Source organism: Ambystoma mexicanum, chromosome 2q, assembly GCF_040938575.1.
Source record: "Ambystoma mexicanum isolate Mex_15411 chromosome 2q, UKY_AmexF1_1, whole genome shotgun sequence".
Taxonomy (NCBI): Eukaryota; Metazoa; Chordata; class Amphibia; order Caudata; family Ambystomatidae; genus Ambystoma; species Ambystoma mexicanum.
Window position 1 is genome coordinate 629,979,466 of NC_090924.1, and position 18,414 is coordinate 629,997,879.

Genomic DNA, 18,414 nt, shown 5'->3' on the forward strand with positions numbered 1-18,414 from the left:
GCAAGGTCATGAGTAAAGATAGTTGAGTATCGCGCAGTATTCTAGGGTGCTGATAGAAAAAAAATAGCAAGAAAAGCAATGAAAGGAAAACTCAAGGACGCAATGGTAGTTCAGAAGGAATTACTTTCCTTTAAGGCATATTTTGATAAATGGAAGAGTATTGGGAATGCAGTAAGCAAGTGGATGCACCAAAGATGGATAATCAGCACCAAGTAAATCAAGAAAGGAATGGATTCATGCCACAAATAGTAAAATGAGGAATAAAGAAAGAGGTGGTGTTAATAAAAAACAAGGTAGATTTCACAATATGCAGAATGATAAATGTAAAAATGGGGCTTGTCAAAAGAGCTCCTCCTGTACATTAAATATATGGGTTGACAGAGCACATTGTGCAAGCATATGGAAGCCAAGGAGATGCACAAGGTGGACAGTTCTCAAGGGGGGGGATAGTTTATCCCCCAGTATATAGCTCATAAGCTAAGGAAGGCTTTGCCCAGGATCAGACACAAGCGCTGGGAGTGCAACAAGCAACATCAGCTAGAGCCAGTGTATAAACAAATTCACTGCAAGGGCAAGTGTAGTGAGCCCCCATGCAGATTCAGCAATATGCAAACACAGGACATGTAGGGACACCCATGATAGGAGGTGCCATTATGGCAGGAGGAAATCGTTTCATAGGAACAGAGTTGTGCATGCACCCACAAAAGGCAGCTCACAGAGCTGCTTGATGTGCTCAGAATTATTAGTGGCACTAGGCCCCAAGAAGTGGCAAGAGTTAATGTGGCTGTAGTAGGAAAGAATATTTGCTATATTAGTATACACTGGGACTGCATGTTTATGTAATGAAAGCAGAAAAATGTTGGATGATGGGAATTATCAGAAGATTGAGGGTTCTTTGGAAGACACAAGTTGAGTCTCTTTTTGTTGATGAATCATTAGTCTTTAATAGGAGAGTGTGTTATGACTGATCTTTGTTATATTGGCAACATGCACCTGCCAATGTTTTGGAAAGGGATTGAATGACAAAACTTTAACCATGATGATTTTATTTAGTTAATCAAGGGATAGTGTGCTCCACTTTTAGAATGCACTTTTTGAGCGTGGATTAATTTATAGTGGCATGTACAGGGCAAATGGTCCTGCAGGGACTGTGGTAAAACCAGATGTCTTTTTTAGTATGAGATGAGCGTTTGGTTAAACATGGCTATTTGGCCTAGCGGAAAAAGTGGTGAGAATATTTGTTCAGATCACGGCTTCTATGGATAAAGAGCGGGGACAGATAATACCTCTTGAAATAAGAAGCAGCTATAGGTAAGACAGACAATTAACATGCTCAAAGGAAGGGACAATAAGAGCGGACCATGGAGGACAGTGATAGTTCTCAAGGAAGGGTCTAGGCTGATTGACGTCACTGATGGTGACATATTTACACTGGAGTGAACAAACAAGGATGTGGCGTTTCTTTAGGAGCATCACATACTGAAAAGGAAAAGGGAACATTTTATAGCATGTGGCAATAATGTAGCCATATGAAGCATAATTTCAGGAAGGCTTGGAGAGAATGTCAGGTGACAAGTGGACTAAAGGGCCGCATAATATGGTTCCAGTAAAATGAATAGTGGAAGATGAAAATAAATGATTGATAAACAGCACAGGAGTAAGAAACTCAAAAACGAGATGTTTGATGATAAAAAATGTAGGGAGCCCAATAAAAACAATAATGAATGAAGGACTGAATGAATGGTTGGATGAATGAATGATGGGATATTAAAGCAGCAAGAATAATAAATACAGAAAAAAATCGGATTTTGAAAAATAAAGAGCACCATTGAAGTTACTGGCTAAAATTGAAAAATCTTGTGTATTTCAATAAAAAAGATAATGTGATTAGTGAAAGGCCAAAAGGAGTATGATGGGCCAAGATAGTTCTTATTATTTAAGAGAATTTTCTGTAGGACTGATTCAAAGAAAATATAAGAGTAAGTAATAAAAACATTATTTTTTGAATGTATAAAATGATGGTGATTCTATGAAACCTATTGTTCTTTCTTGTGCACGAGAGGAATGTCTACATGGCCTTAGCCAGGGAAGAGGCGGTACACTATGACAAAAGTAAGTATTCAGTGTACTGATAAAGATGAAAGAGGTGAGTATTGGTTCACTATCGCTGTGTGTGGACACACTGCTGATCATTATTAGAAGTAAGAGGATCTAGGTGAGTACAGAAAAAAAGGTAGTAAAGGATACAGTCTTTTCAAATATGTAGCATTTTCCCAAAATAGGTCCAAATAGGTGTTAGTATAGAATGGTATATGGATGCAAGTATGGCCATCACTAATGACAAAGGATGCAGAAAAATTCAGGTAAAAGGTAGAGTAACTTCTATTGAAATTTTGACAGCTGGTAAGATGCTAAAAGGGTAGATTTGGAAGAAGTGAAGGAAATGTGTAGAATAGGCAAACAATGTATTTCTTATGTCAAAACTCATAGGCACTTAGTAGGAACAGTGCTGGATTCTAAATCACAGGAGTAGGCTAGATTAGTGTAGGGTGAGTAGTAAGCAGTAAGCGGTAAGCGGCGCATGGCGAACTATGTTTATTATATTTTAACAGGCTCAAGGCACAGTAAACTAGGGAAGATGACTGCGGTCTTACGCGATCAAAGGGAAGACATCGAAAGAACAGCGAATAACGTTCAGCTAAGCAGGAAGAAGCCAAGTAAAGGCCTGAGTGATACGTTAAACTGACAGTCCCAAAAGTGAGGATAGAATGATTTCAGCAGGTTCTCAATCCAATAACATAGCATATGCCAATGTAAAATGAATTACCCAAAATTACACAAAGTGAAGGTAAAATGTGAGAACTGAGAAGTAATATTTTCTCTGTTTTGTGACTCAGGCCTTTCTCTGCCAGGAGGCGAGTGCTTTGAATGCCAGTACCTTGTTGCTGCCAGAAAAAATATTTCATGACAATTTATATGTGTCTATCATAAAAGACCCTTTTTATGGGGAGCTTCACTTGAGGAAGGATGCAGGTGTCTGGCCCCAGAGCTGTGGGCCGGTGCTCTGGGAAGATCCTGGCCCCTCGACCGCCCTGCAGCTACGTGACTGCTCTGACAGCTCCTGGTGGCTCTGTGACCCTGGGAGCTCCGCCCCTTGTGTGAAGGAAGAAATTCCCCACGCAGCCTGATGAACACACTTGTTAAGTAGGTCAGACACTGAAATCCCAGGCCATAAATAATGCACACCCTCCAACGCTCGATTGTAGAAGTGGATGAGCGATCCAGCAAATCATGCATGGCAGCAATGGGATACAGCATCATGAGTAGTGGCAGAGCCTCTAAGAGCTGAGGGGCCTCTGCTGATGAAAGCTCAGCTTGGTCTGACAATAGTTGAGCCGAGGGCTTGTAACTCATAACCCCATTTGTTCGTGAAGCGGCGCAGGGCAGTTGGGTGGTGGGGACTAGGAGTGGGCAACGCAGAATTCCCCCACCTGAAAGTGCAGCATATTCCTCATTGCACAGAAGAGCACATCTCCTCCAGCACAAGTGAAAGGGCAACAATGACAAAACACCCCTAGGGTTCCTTTTGAAGGGCTATGGCATCAGGTGTGGGGAAGTCTAAGGCACCCTCCTCAAGGAACATCAAGCAGATGCTGGCATCACAGTAAGCATCTTCTAAGAAGCCTCCATTACAAGACAATGCCCAGGTCCATGCTTTGCAGTGCCCCCTCTGGTTGTTGTTCTGTGACAAAGGCAGACATGAAGGCCATGCTAACAGAGCTAAACTTGAGCTAAAGCAAGAGATCCAGGGGAACATAGACAGCCTAAGCCTTCAGGGCCCAGAAGGCTGATGGCACGCACACACCTCGGAAGCAGACACTGACATCAGCTCCTATGGCTCCCTAGTTGTCAGGCCCGCCAGGTGATGTCCCCCCTCTCCATCCCAGCTGACGGCCACCCTTGGTGCTGTCATGGAGCAGATAAATGTGATGGAGAAACGGCAACACCTAATGGAGAACATTGCCACTGCACACAGCCAACACATGCAGGCTATTAGTGAAGCCATCCAAGCGGACAAGAGGACGATGAACCAGGAGAATGCGCAAATGTGGAGAGTTGTGGAAGCCTGCACAGCCTCATTGACAGGGTTTGGACAGAGGGTGCCGAGATGTGCGAGGGGGTCTCTGCCCTAGCTGAGCAGATGGGGGAGAGCAATGCCCCCCATCGCCAGCAGCTGCAGGTGGCAGCTTCTATTCCATCCACCTCCACCACCCTCACAGAGGATTCTCAACATCCCCTAGGCGGAGGTACCTGTGCCAACTGCCCTCCTGCTCCCCGGATGCTGGTGCTCGGGAGAAGAGGGCACTGCCATCATGAATGGGATGACTCTTGTTGGCCTCAGTGGGCATGGTATGGACACAGTGGTGGGTGGATTGTGTGCTGGGATGTTGGTTGTGGGTGTGGGAGTGAGGATTGTGTGCTTGGATGTTGGTGTTGGTGGTGGGTGGGGGTAGGAGGTATTGTTCATTGAAATCAGTTACATAAAGTTTTGTTGAACAAATAACATGTGAGGACATTCATGATTGTGTTCTTGTGCTCTTTATTCACACTGTGCTGGTTGTGTACTGGGTCAGGTCACTGTACTAGAAGTAATTGTCTATTAGCACACACCAAGACTATTTTCCCTACTTTGTCAGGGAATACATCTGGGTCCGTCTAGTGCGGTCTAGGCACCAGAATTGTGCCGTCAGGAGTCCAAAGGTGTGCTCAATGCGTACGCGGGTCAGTCTGTCGCCATGGTTGTAGGGAGTCTCATGTGGTGTACGTGGGTCACGCACAGGGGTCAGCAGCCACACCAGCAGCGGATATCCAGAGTCACATGTAAGGAGTGGAATACTGACATCAGTCATTTGTCTCAAGCATGGGTCTGCAGTCTCAATGTATCAGTCTCAATGTATCTGGTCATTGCTAGCCATGAGCATTCTTGTGAGCATCCGGCCCATTGTCAGGAATGCAGGTGGTGTACCAGGCTCTGTCATCCATGCTGCTCCGCACCGCCATTCTGGTCCCTCGAGTCCATATCCAGGATCCTGCTTGCTCGCCCTTCCAAAAAACAGATTTTCCTTCATGCAGCGTAATTCTCGATGTACAAACGCCTAGCTGCTAGGAGACGGACCGTCTATGGTAAGCGGTGGCGGTTGCCATGGAGATTAGGTCAGGCACGGTAGTGTTTCCTCGCGTTCACACGGATGTCCTAATCACGTGACCCTGTGCTCTTTGTTCTTAAGCTTCTCCCGAACGCTAGCCCAGTACTTCTGAATTTGTTGAAGTACGTTGTGTCTTGATCTTGTTTGTTTTGCTATACTTCTGGTTTCCTGACTACTAATCTGCTATTGGACTCTGTTTGCCTTATCCCTGCCTGCTACATCATTTTGGAATCTTATCTGCTTGATCATTCTGGTTACCGATGCAGACCTCCATACGGATTGCTTTGCTTTGCACTCAGACCTATTCAAGCTCGCTCTGTTACAGACCAGGACCTTTTCAAGGACTGTCTTGTTGTTTCCTTGGATTTTCATGTTCCCGTTTCATTTTGCCCACGTTTTCCCTTGGATTGACATTCTGCTGTTGCCTGGACCCCTGGCTGTTCTCCCTGCAGCATCGTTATCGGAGCGCATCCTATGGTAAATCCGGAAGCCTTCTCCTTGTGTGTGCCCTGTACGGACTAGAGACTACTGCATACTTTTGGGGTGTATCAGGAGCGTCCTTGTGCAGTCGGGAACTATAAGGACTTCCTCCCCCTTAGGCGTACGCGTGCCGTCGGGTATAGTTTCCTGATCCTGTCATTGCTTCTTGGGTTTGCCTCCGGTATCTCCTCCTCCTGCATTGCATTAAGAACACCCCCATCTCAGCATGGTAAGACAGCCCGGACCCTGTCTCATTTGTACATATTGTACTCTGTCCTTCATTTATTTTGTACTAAGACCTACTGTATCAGAGTGGAATAGTTCAAGGGGCATTGCCTCCGCTTTTGCACTGTTGCAAACTTTGTGATATGGCCTTGATAGACAACATGGGTTTATGGGAAGGCAAAGAACTCACTTAAAACATGTCTTTGAAAATATTGAGAAAATCAGCATATGTTCTGGAGTCCAAATTCAAGAGCCTAATATCCAAATCCCTATGGTTGCTTACCAATAATGTTATGGTTATCTGGTAGTTGAAATTATTTCTTATTGGCCAGGCATTTTATCCCAGATAAAAGTCTAAGGGGTTGTCTCACTAAATGGTTGGATTGTCTTGCCAAAATGGCCATGGAGGCAGGTTTTCTTGTGCATGAGATATACCAAAATACACTTAGTAAACTATATTGTAAAGTGTTTCAATCCTAAATTGCAATAGTGTATGTTTACAGCCTTTGCTCTCCAGAGAAGAGGTAATTTGAGAAGGAATGCGAAATAATTAATTAGAACATGGAGTGTGATGGAGGATTCCTATGATCCAGGCCTTCCGGGCAACATTCGACCGCATGGCCATCACACTCCCACGTCCAATCCCCTTTCCACTATACTGTATGGGTGTCCCCCAATGGGAACGGACAGAACCTTTTGACAGTGAAAAATATGAGCATCCCTTTAAATGTAAGAATAGCGTGTGCAAGCGCAGCCTCGGGCGTATACAGGCCCACTAGCCTCGCCCTCCAGCACCTCACCTCGGTCCCTTTTTGCACTAGGACGGAAACGGACCTGGCAGTGAATGTTGTGGCAATACATTTAGCTATGCCGCTTCCCTTTTATTTTTTTGTCAAAATCAAGTTCTTGACTCACCGGCCTCTGGTTCCTCACCTCCCCCTGGCACATGTCATTCATGGAAGGGTTAACTTGCTGCATGTCATGTTACCACTCCATCCCGGCATCGGATCCCCATTCCCTCTGCCTGGAGTGCATGGGAGTTAACCACCGGTGTGATGCATGTGCTGCCTGCAGTGCTTTAACAAAGAGGACTTTAAAGAGCTGTTTAGCTAGGTGGAGGGACATCTTCTCCAGATCACCACTGGAACACATCAAGGCCTTCTGTAGCAAGTCCACCAAGGTGCAAGAGAAGGTAAGTACACTATTTAACAAAGCACCTCAGCACAGGTACTCCTTTCCTGGCAGTTCCTCTACTGGTAGGGGTCGATCAGATCCTATTACTGGTGGCAGGCCTCAGGCTCATAGAGCTATCAGCATTCACGCTGAGTGACCGCAGGGTCCTTCCAGGCCTGGAACCGAGGGGCGCAAAAGCTTTTCTACCGCACACAAGTGAGTCAGACTACCGGTCAGATGACCGAGGGCACCAAGCCCACCGGAACATCTTCTGAGGTCCACTCCCCCCCTACAACACCGTCCGAGGGCTCTCAGAGGTCTGGTACTAAGGACACTGCACTGAACCCTGGTTTCCTGCGCATTCCTGATCTACCTGTGCAAGTGCACAAAATGGCCATCACGGTAGGCATCGCTGAGGCAGATGGTCATCCGCCTACACCATACCCCTCGTCCTCTTTGGAATGGACTACACAAGCCGGCAGAGAACAGTATTCACACTCAATATACTCCAGGGTTCAGGGACAAATGGTCTCTGCAACAGCAGATGAGTCCTTATCCAGTGCAGCAGTTTTATTACTATACACCCCAATGCAAAGAGGGACAGTCAGTGGCTCATGAAAGAGCCGGCTCATATCACGAGGCATCACCCTTGGTGCAACATTCCTCACAACAGTCTTCACAGGTGGCCTGTAAGGACAGGTTTTTCGAATGAATCTTGGCTTTAATGAATTCCCAACAGATGTCCGAATCTTGAAAGGCCTTATCCGGGAGGCAGTGCCACAGATGCTGCTGCAACTACCTCCTGCAAAGGTACCTATTCCAGCTCTTCCACACATGCTGCCTCTGCCTCCCTGCCCCCCACCACCTTTGCCACCACTGCCACCACCGCCACCTGCACCAGAGGCTCCAGTCCCTCCAGTAGTGGCGATGGCGCTAGACCGGTAGCTGACACTTGCAGGACAGCATGCACTGTAAGGTCACAGGGCCTGCAACAGATATTACTGATGATGATGCAGATGACAATGAGGATGTTTCCACATCAGCCAAATCATTCCACGACAGAATGGAGGGTCTAGCAGATTCCTTGGGGGTACCAAAGTCTGTACAAGCCCAGCAAGAACCTTGGATGCTAGATGAGGTTCAAGCCTCAGGTCAACCAATAAATCTGATATTCCTCTACAGAAGGATGTCTTATGTTGGCAAAGAAGGTGTGGCAGATAGTGTATTCAGGTGCTCAGATTAACAAGTGCTTAGATGCACATTTTGGCAGTGGGAGGGAACACCATAATGCTTACAGCTCACCTGCAAACACATGCCTCGGTGGAGGCGGCTGCCTCCCTCTACTGCAAGTCCTCCTGTTTATGAAACCATTAATAATTACCTGTGCCTGGTGTTTTTTCATCATTCAACCCTCACGGCATTAGTTTGTTTCTGTAGCAATGGCCTCCCTGAACTGCTTTGCTTAGCCAAACAAACTAAATCAACAAAGTGAAAAAAGAGAAAGCAAAAGAACATGATTGATTATCTACAGGGCCTGAATTCTGATACTGTGATAAATGGAAGTACTATCTTCAGCCAACCCAGCTACAGACGTCTTCGGCTTCCAAAGCTGCAGCAGCTGCGCGCATCGAAGTGGGCTCCAAGTGGACTGTTGGGCTGCCCGGGAATTTGTGAAGGAAGTTTGCCGTCTGCAGACTTACATCGGACTTACATCGGACTTTTCTCGCTTGTCACAGCGCCGTGCGCGAGAGGAAGTCCTTGGAAGGCGAAACACCGCATTGGGAACATTAACAATCACTCACACACTTGCTCCGCCCCTGGCTCCTGCTGCTCGGCCCCCTGCTGACGCTGACGTCCTATTTAGCCCTCGTGCACGCGCATCGCGTGCGCGCATCGAAGTGGGCTCCAAGTGGACTGTTGGGCTGCCCGGGAATTTGTGAAGGAAGTTTGCCGTCTGCAGACTTACATCGGACTTACATCAGACTTTTCTCGCTTGTCACAGCGCCGTGCGCGAGAGGAAGTCCTTGGAAGGCGAAACACCGCATTGGGAACATTAACAAGTAATGAACTCGGACACTTAGTGAACCATCTCAAAGTCTCTTAACAAGGACTGCCGCGGCTTCATCGCGGCATTTCATTGCAGTCCTCAAATTGTACTTACTTGTTTGTTTCTTTTCAAGCGCCTAACTTGGCCCCTTTTCTATTTCTTCACAGTCACTCACACACTTGCTCCGCCCCCGGCTCCTGCTGCTCGGCCCCCTGCTGACGCTGACGTCCTATTTAGCCCTCGCGCACGTGCATTGCGCACGCGCATCGAAGTGGGCTCCAAGTGGACTGTTGGGCTGTTAGGCAGTGAGGCAGGGTGCGCGGGGCAAGTAAGTATCTTAATCTCTAACTATTTGTATTAATTTGAAGGTTGCGATAAATGGTTGCAGGCTTGCGAAGTGGGCCCCTCTTGAAATCTTCGCCCAATAAAACACCTAAAATAAGTAGAAAAAATAAAAAAATGCTTCTTCCTAAAGTTATGGAAATTTCAGGCTCTTTTGGGGAGACTGCGAGATCTGCCCTAGTACCTCATTGGGGGCCAATTACTGACCAGGACTTAATAAAACATGAGGTGGCTTTTGGATATGCCCGATCCCAGGCACAAGCACCAGCTACAAATGGATTATCCACCGCTGAGTGTAAATTGCACCCCAGGAAGTTGTCACCTAAACCACCTCGTAAAAGCTTTCTTAGTATGCGCATGGATGCCGTTGCCCCGGAGCCTGAGCACCCTAATGAAGATACCCCGTCCTCCCCTTCTGATAACTCTATATTAGCGCCGGTGGTACTTGCTGCTTTAGAGAAACGGGTGAGGTTATCGGTGGGTCCTTGGACTCCTGTTACTTTTCCGAGCTCGAAAAGAGCTGATGTGCACATGCACTGTAAAGAAGAATTACAAATGGAGGATTTGAATATTTCTCCTCCACGGCTTGATAATACACCTCAGTCCACCAAGATGCCTGTATCCAGCTCGTGGCCATCCTCCCCGACCCCGCCATCTTCTCCTAACAGGCAGCCTCGTGCAAATAATCACTTGGATACAGATCTTCCTTATTCACCTTCAAAAAAGACATCGGAGCATCCATTGGGTTTTGATATACTGGAACCTACAGGGGATTTTCAATCTCTTGAGGCATCCTACCCGGTCCTTACAAGAATACTCAATCTATTAGACCGTGGTCACAAATACACCCACTACGAACTAAGAGATTGTAAAACAGCTCTCACAGAAATTCTATTAAAAATTACCAAACTTGAGGGCTTTATCTTTGCAGACACCCTTAGACTGGCTCCCGATGGGCCCAAACCATTGCTAAAGGGACTTCTTACTAGGACCTCAGTAACCACCCAAACTGATCTCCCACACTTACCTGATAACGAATCTAATGTTACGAATCCTCCTCCTGTCACGTATGCATTTCCTCAATCTTTTGCTCAAACACTGATGGCCCCCAGACCCACTGATACATGCCAGATCCGTACGCACGGCCAACTATGTAGGGAAGTGGCTTTACATGCGGAAAAGTTGGACCAGCTTCTCTTCTTTCTCCAACCTAATTTAGGGGAGGAAAGAGTGGGTCCTCCCTTGTCCGGCACGGAGGATGCGCATTTACTTTATCCTGATAGCCCCTCGGCACTAACCAATCTATTTAAGATTGACAGTCAAATGGTTAGTGTGCCCACTAGCATTCCGTCTACAATTGCCAACACGCAAGTTCCGGCTGTTAAAAGCCCCTCACAACCTGAAGAGCGATCCTTTATATCAAGGAAGGAAAAAAGCCTATTTTTCCGAGCCTTGAAAAGGAAAGCTGCTCGGGAAAAAGTCTCCAAAACATTGCAACAGGACTTGATCCCACATGTAAAGGGAAATGAAAAAACTAAATTAAAAATAGGGAATACTAGTGCCCCCGTAGCACAGACAAACGCTACAGTAGCGCAATTGCATCCAAATGATGGGGAACCTGGGGAATTAATTTCCAATAAAAACCAAAAAAAACAGTACCGTCAAACGAAGCACTCTATGAATGAGGAGTGTGGTCATTCTGCATCCCAGACGCACCTACCTAATTTCTTTAAACCGATAGACAATAAAATCACCCAAATAGGTAGGGGCGCTGGAACTCCGTCATGCAATAGCGAGAAGGACTTGGATACAAAAACTCCAGATGTGTTGGCTCCAGTAAATCATGAATCCCCTCAGGCACCCCATCCCGGCCCAAATCGAGAGATTGATAAGAAAGCTTTACACGCACGAAAGGCAAAGGGCATAGATGAGAATCAGAATCTACAGGGGGTTTCTCCAGACCATCTGGGGGGGGATTACAAACTAGCAGGGGAACCCTTAAAGCTATCTACCACCATCATAGGATGGGAAATTATATCATTTAAAAATGGCATAAAGCGACTAAATCGATCTGCTTTGATGCAAGCCTTCAATCGGATACCTGGTCTTGGCACATTGCACACACACGACATAGAATGGATAACATTGCCACCTACTCAAAACAATTGTATGGTGTGCAAGGTGCAATCTGCCATTATAACTAACCTCCTCTTGCAATATACTGAGGAGTTACGTTTTATTGGCTTAATGCCGTATCCGTTTGATTCAATCGATGATGCCATCTCCTTCAATGAAACACCCCTGGCGCCCCCTCCTGATCAACCGCCAAAACTGGTCCCTGGCGAATCGCACGCATACATGAGAAGACATGCACACATGCAAGCCCACATGCACGCATGCATGCACATATGCACATGTGATTTTATGGAAACATAGGCGATCAACGAACTATAGACAATGGGCCTCATTACTGCTGCCAGACCGGTTATGCCATTCCGCCTCCGTGATTGCCGGAATCACTGGGGCATTACAACCCCAGTGACCCGTAATTCTGGAGGCGGAATTCTGTAAAGCCCCATTCCCATGGAGTCCTTCTATGTGGGGACCATAGAAACACTGGTTCCATCTATGACTGAGCCGGTGTTTCCATGTCCGCCTGCAGGCAGGTGGTGTTACTTCTGCCAGGTCAGACCTGGCGGGAGTGACACTTCCCGCCTGCAGGACTCAGAATCAGCCGGTCCAGCAACAACGGTGGCGGTGGATTTACCACCACCATTGTTTCCAGACCGGATGACCTGTAATGAGGCCCAGTGTATTTAAAAACATGCGCACACACACAGGATGTTTTTTGGTTTGCATGTAGAATGATAGCTGACACAGAATATAAGAGTAGCTGGTAATTTTTAAAGAAATATAAAGATTAGAGATGTGCTTACTTATATTTAGGAACACTGAGATTCTTGCAGTATGAAAAGCAAGGGTGAAAACTGTAATTATATTTCACCAAAGTTTATGTTAGAGACTGTTTGAAGTAGGTACAAAGATGTTTGGGAAGCAAGTGGGGGAGGAAAGCAAGGTCATGAGTAAAGATAGTTGAGTATCGCGCAGTATTCTAGGGTGCTGATAGAAAAAAAATAGCAAGAAAAGCAATGAAAGGAAAACTCAAGGACGCAATGGTAGTTCAGAAGGAATTACTTTCCTTTAAGGCATATTTTGATAAATGGAAGAGTATTGGGAATGCAGTAAGCAAGTGGATGCACCAAAGATGGATAATCAGCACCAAGTAAATCAAGAAAGGAATGGATTCATGCCACAAATAGTAAAATGAGGAATAAAGAAAGAGGTGGTGTTAATAAGAAACGAGGTAGATTTCACAATATGCAGAATGATAAATGTAAAAATGGGGCTTGTCAAAAGAGCTCCTCCTGTACATTAAATATATGGGTTAACAGAGCACATTGTGCAAGCATATGGAAGCCAAGGAGATGCACAAGGTGGACAGTTCTCAAGGGGGGGATAGTTTATCCCCCAGTATATAGCTCATAAGCTAAGGAAGGCTTTGCCCAGGATCAGACACAAGCGCTGGGAGTGCAACAAGCAACATCAGCTAGAGCCAGTGTATAAACAAATTCACTGCAAGGGCAAGTGTAGTGAGCCCCCATGCAGATTCAGCAATATGCAAACACAGGACATGTAGGGACACCCATGATAGGAGGTGCCATTATGGCAGGAGGAAATCGTTTCATAGGAACAGAGTTGTGCATGCACCCACAAAAGGCAGCTCACAGAGCTGCTTGATGTGCTCAGAATTATTAGTGGCACTAGGCCCCAAGAAGTGGCAAGAGTTAATGTGGCTGTAGTAGGAAAGAATATTTGCTATATTAGTATACACTGGGACTGCATGTTTATGTAATGAAAGCAGAAAAATGTTGGATGATGGGAATTATCAGAAGATTGAGGGTTCTTTGGAAGACACAAGTTGAGTCTCTTTTTGTTGATGAATCATTAGTCTTTAATAGGAGAGTGTGTTATGACTGATCTTTGTTATATTGGCAACATGCACCTGCCAATGTTTTGGAAAGGGATTGAATGACAAAACTTTAACCATGATGATTTTATTTAGTTAATCAAGGGATAGTGTGCTCCACTTTTAGAATGCACTTTTTGAGCGTGGATTAATTTATAGTGGCATGTACAGGGCAAATGGTCCTGCAGGGACTGTGGTAAAACCAGATGTCTTTTTTAGTATGAGATGAGCGTTTGGTTAAACATGGCTATTTGGCCTAGCGGAAAAAGTGGTGAGAATATTTGTTCAGATCACGGCTTCTATGGATAAAGAGCGGGGACAGATAATACCTCTTGAAATAAGAAGCAGCTATAGGTAAGACAGACAATTAACATGCTCAAAGGAAGGGACAATAAGAGCGGACCATGGAGGACAGTGATAGTTCTCAAGGAAGGGTCTAGGCTGATTGACGTCACTGATGGTGACATATTTACACTGGAGTGAACAAACAAGGATGTGGCGTTTCTTTAGGAGCATCACATACTGAAAAGGAAAAGGGAACATTTTATAGCATGTGGCAATAATGTAGCCATATGAAGCATAATTTCAGGAAGGCTTGGAGAGAATGTCAGGTGACAAGTGGACTAAAGGGCCGCATAATATGGTTCCAGTAAAATGAATAGTGGAAGATGAAAATAAATGATTGATAAACAGCACAGGAGTAAGAAACTCAAAAACGAGATGTTTGATGATAAAAAATGTAGGGAGCCCAATAAAAACAATAATGAATGAAGGACTGAATGAATGATTGGATGAATGAATGATGGGATATTAAAGCAGCAAGAATAATAAATACAGAAAAAAATCGGATTTTGAAAAATAAAGAGCACCATTGAAGTTACTGGCTAAAATTGAAAAATCTTGTGTATTTCAATAAAAAAGATAATGTGATTAGTGAAAGGCCAAAAGGAGTATGATGGGCCAAGATAGTTCTTATTATTTAAGAGAATTTTCTGTAGGACTGATTCAAAGAAAATATAAGAGTAAGTAATAAAAACATTATTTTTTGAATGTATAAAATGATGGTGATTCTATGAAACCTATTGTTCTTTCTTGTGCACGAGAGGAATGTCTACATGGCCTTAGCCAGGGAAGAGGCGGTACACTATGACAAAAGTAAGTATTCAGTGTACTGATAAAGATGAAAGAGGTGAGTATTGGTTCACTATCGCTGTGTGTGGACACACTGCTGATCATTATTAGAAGTAAGAGGATCTAGGTGAGTACAGAAAAAAGGTAGTAAAGGATACAGTCTTTTCAAATATGTAGCATTTTCCCAAAATAGGTCCAAATAGGTGTTAGTATAGAATGGTATATGGATGCAAGTATGGCCATCACTAATGACAAAGGATGCAGAAAAATTCAGGTAAAAGGTAGAGTAACTTCTATTGAAATTTTGACAGCTGGTAAGATGCTAAAAGGGTAGATTTGGAAGAAGTGAAGGAAATGTGTAGAATAGGCAAACAATGTATTTCTTATGTCAAAACTCATAGGCACTTAGTAGGAACAGTGCTGGATTCTAAATCACAGGAGTAGGCTAGATTAGTGTAGGGTGAGTAGTAAGCAGTAAGCGGTAAGCGGCGCATGGCGAACTATGTTTATTATATTTTAACAGGCTCAAGGCACAGTAAACTAGGGAAGATGACTGCGGTCTTACGCGATCAAAGGGAAGACATCGAAAGAACAGCGAATAACGTTAAGCTAAGCAGGAAGAAGCCAAGTAAAGGCCTGAGTGATACGTTAAACTGACAGTCCCAAAAGTGAGGATAGAATGATTTCAGCAGGTTCTCAATCCAATAACATAGCATATGCCAATGTAAAATGAATTACCCAAAATTACACAAAGTGAAGGTAAAATGTGAGAACTGAGAAGTAATATTTTCTCTGTTTTGTGACTCAGGCCTTTCTCTGCCAGGAGGCGAGTGCTTTGAATGCCAGTACCTTGTTGCTGCCAGAAAAAATATTTCATGACAATTTATATGTGTCTATCATAAAAGACCCTTTTTATGGGGAGCTTCACTTGAGGAAGGATGCAGGTGTCTGGCCCCAGAGCTGTGGGCCGGTGCTCTGGGAAGATCCTGGCCCCTCGACCGCCCTGCAGCTACGTGACTGCTCTGACAGCTCCTGGTGGCTCTGTGACCCTGGGAGCTCCGCCCCTTGTGTGAAGGAAGAAATTCCCCACGCAGCCTGATGAACACACTTGTTAAGTAGGTCAGACAGTGAAATCCCAGGCCATAAATAATGCACACCCTCCAACGCTCGATTGTAGAAGTGGATGAGCGATCCAGCAAATCATGCATGGCAGCAATGGGATACAGCATCATGAGTAGTGGCAGAGCCTCTAAGAGCTGAGGGGCCTCTGCTGATGAAAGCTCAGCTTGGTCTGACAATAGTTGAGCCGAGGGCTTGTAACTCATAACCCCATTTGTTCGTGAAGCGGCGCAGGGCAGTTGGGTGGTGGGGACTAGGAGTGGGCAACGCAGAATTCCCCCACCTGAAAGTGCAGCATATTCCTCATTGCACAGAAGAGCACATCTCCTCCAGCACAAGTGAAAGGGCAACAATGACAAAACACCCCTAGGGTTCCTTTTGAAGGGCTATAGCATCAGGTGTGGGGAAGTCTAAGGCACCCTCCTCAAGGAACATCAAGCAGATGCTGGCATCACAGTAAGCATCTTCTAAGAAGCCTCCATTACAAGACAATGCCCAGGTCCATGCTTTGCAGTGCCCCCTCTGGTTGTTGTTCTGTGACAAAGGCAGACATGAAGGCCATGCTAACAGAGCTAAACTTGAGCTAAAGCAAGAGATCCAGGGGAACATAGACAGCCTAAGCCTGCAGGGCCCAGAAGGCTGGTGGCACGCACACACCTCGGAAGCAGACACTGACATCAGCTCCTATGGCTCCCTAGTTGTCAGGCCCGCCAGGTGATGTCCCCCCTCTCCATCCCAGCTGGCGGCCACCCTTGGTGCTGTCATGGAGCAGATAAATGTGATGGAGAAACGGCAGCACCTAATGGAGAACATTGCCACTGCACACAGCCAACACATGCAGGCTATTAGTGAAGCCATCCAAGCGGACAAGAGGACGATGAACCAGGAGAATGCGCAAATGTGGAGAGTTGTGGAAGCCTGCACAGCCTCATTGACAGGGTTTGGACAGAGGGTGCCGAGATGTGCGAGGGGGTCTCTGCCCTAGCTGAGCAGATGGGGGAGAGCAATGCCCCCCATCGCCAGCAGCTGCAGGTGGCAGCTTCTATTCCATCCACCTCCACCACCCTCACAGAGGATTCTCAACATCCCCTAGGCGGAGGTACCTGTGCCAACTGCCCTCCTGCTCCCCGGATGCTGGTGCTCGGGAGAAGAGGGCACTGCCATCATGAATGGGATGACTCTTGTTGGCCTCAGTGGGCATGGTATGGACACAGTGGTGGGTGGATTGTGTGCTGGGATGTTGGTTGTGGGTGTGGGAGTGAGGATTGTGTGCTTGGATGTTGGTGTTGGTGGTGGGTGGGGGTAGGAGGTATTGTTCATTGAAATCAGTTACATAAAGTTTTGTTGAACAAATAACATGTGAGGACATTCATGATTGTGTTCTTGTGCTCTTTATTCACACTGTGCTGGTTGTGTACTGGGTCAGGTCACTGTACTAGAAGTAATTGTCTATTAGCACACACCAAGACTATTTTCCCTACTTTGTCAGGGAATACATCTGGGTCCGTCTAGTGCGGTCTAGGCACCAGAATTGTGCCGTCAGGAGTCCAAAGGTGTGCTCAATGCGTACGCGGGTCAGTCTGTCGCCATGGTTGTAGGGAGTCTCATGTGTTGTACGTGGGTCACGCACAGGGGTCAGCAGCCACACCAGCAGCGGATATCCAGAGTCACATGTAAGGAGTGGAATACTGACATCAGTCATTTGTCTCAAGCATGGGTCTGCATTCTCAATGTATCAGTCTCAATGTATCTGGTCATTGCTAGCCATGAGCATTCTTGTGAGCATCCGGCCCATTGTCAGGAATGCAGGTGGTGTACCAGGCTCTGTCATCCGTGCTGCTCCGCACCGCCATTCTGGTCCCTCGAGTCCATATCCAGGATCCTGCTTGCTCGCCCTTCCAAAAAACAGATTTTCCTTCATGCAGCGTAATTCTCGATGTACAAACGCCTAGCTGCTAGGAGACGGACCGTCTATGGTAAGCGTTGGCGGTTGCCATGGAGATTAGGTCAGGCACGGTAGTGTTTCCTCGCGTTCACACGGATGTCCTAATCACGTGACCCTGTGCTCTTTGTTCTTAAGCTTCTCCCGAACGCTAGCCCAGTACTTCTGAATTTGTTGAAGTACGTTGTGTCTTGATCTTGTTTGTTTTGATATACTTCTGGTTTCCTGACTACTAATCTGCTATTGGACTCTGTTTGCCTTATCCCTGCCTGCTACATCATTTTGGAATCTTATCTGCTTGATCATTCTGGTTACCGATGCAGACCTCCATACGGATTGCTTTGCTTTGCACTCAGACCTATTCAAGCTCGCTCTGTTACAGACCAGGACCTTTTCAAGGACTGTCTTGTTGTTTCCTTGGATTTTCATGTTCCCGTTTCATTTTGCCCACGTTTTCCCTTGGATTGACATTCTGCTGTTGCCTGGACCCCTGGCTGTTCTCCCTGCAGCATCGTTATCGGAGCGCATCCTATGGTAAACCCGGAAGCCTTCTCCTTGTGTGTGCCCTGTACGGACTAGAGACTACTGCATACTTTTGGGGTGTATCAGGAGCGTCCTTGTGCAGTCGGGAACTACAAGGACTTCCTCCCCCTTAGGCGTACGCGTGCCGTCGGGTATAGTTTCCTGATCCTGTCATTGCTTCTTGGGTTTGCCTCCGGTA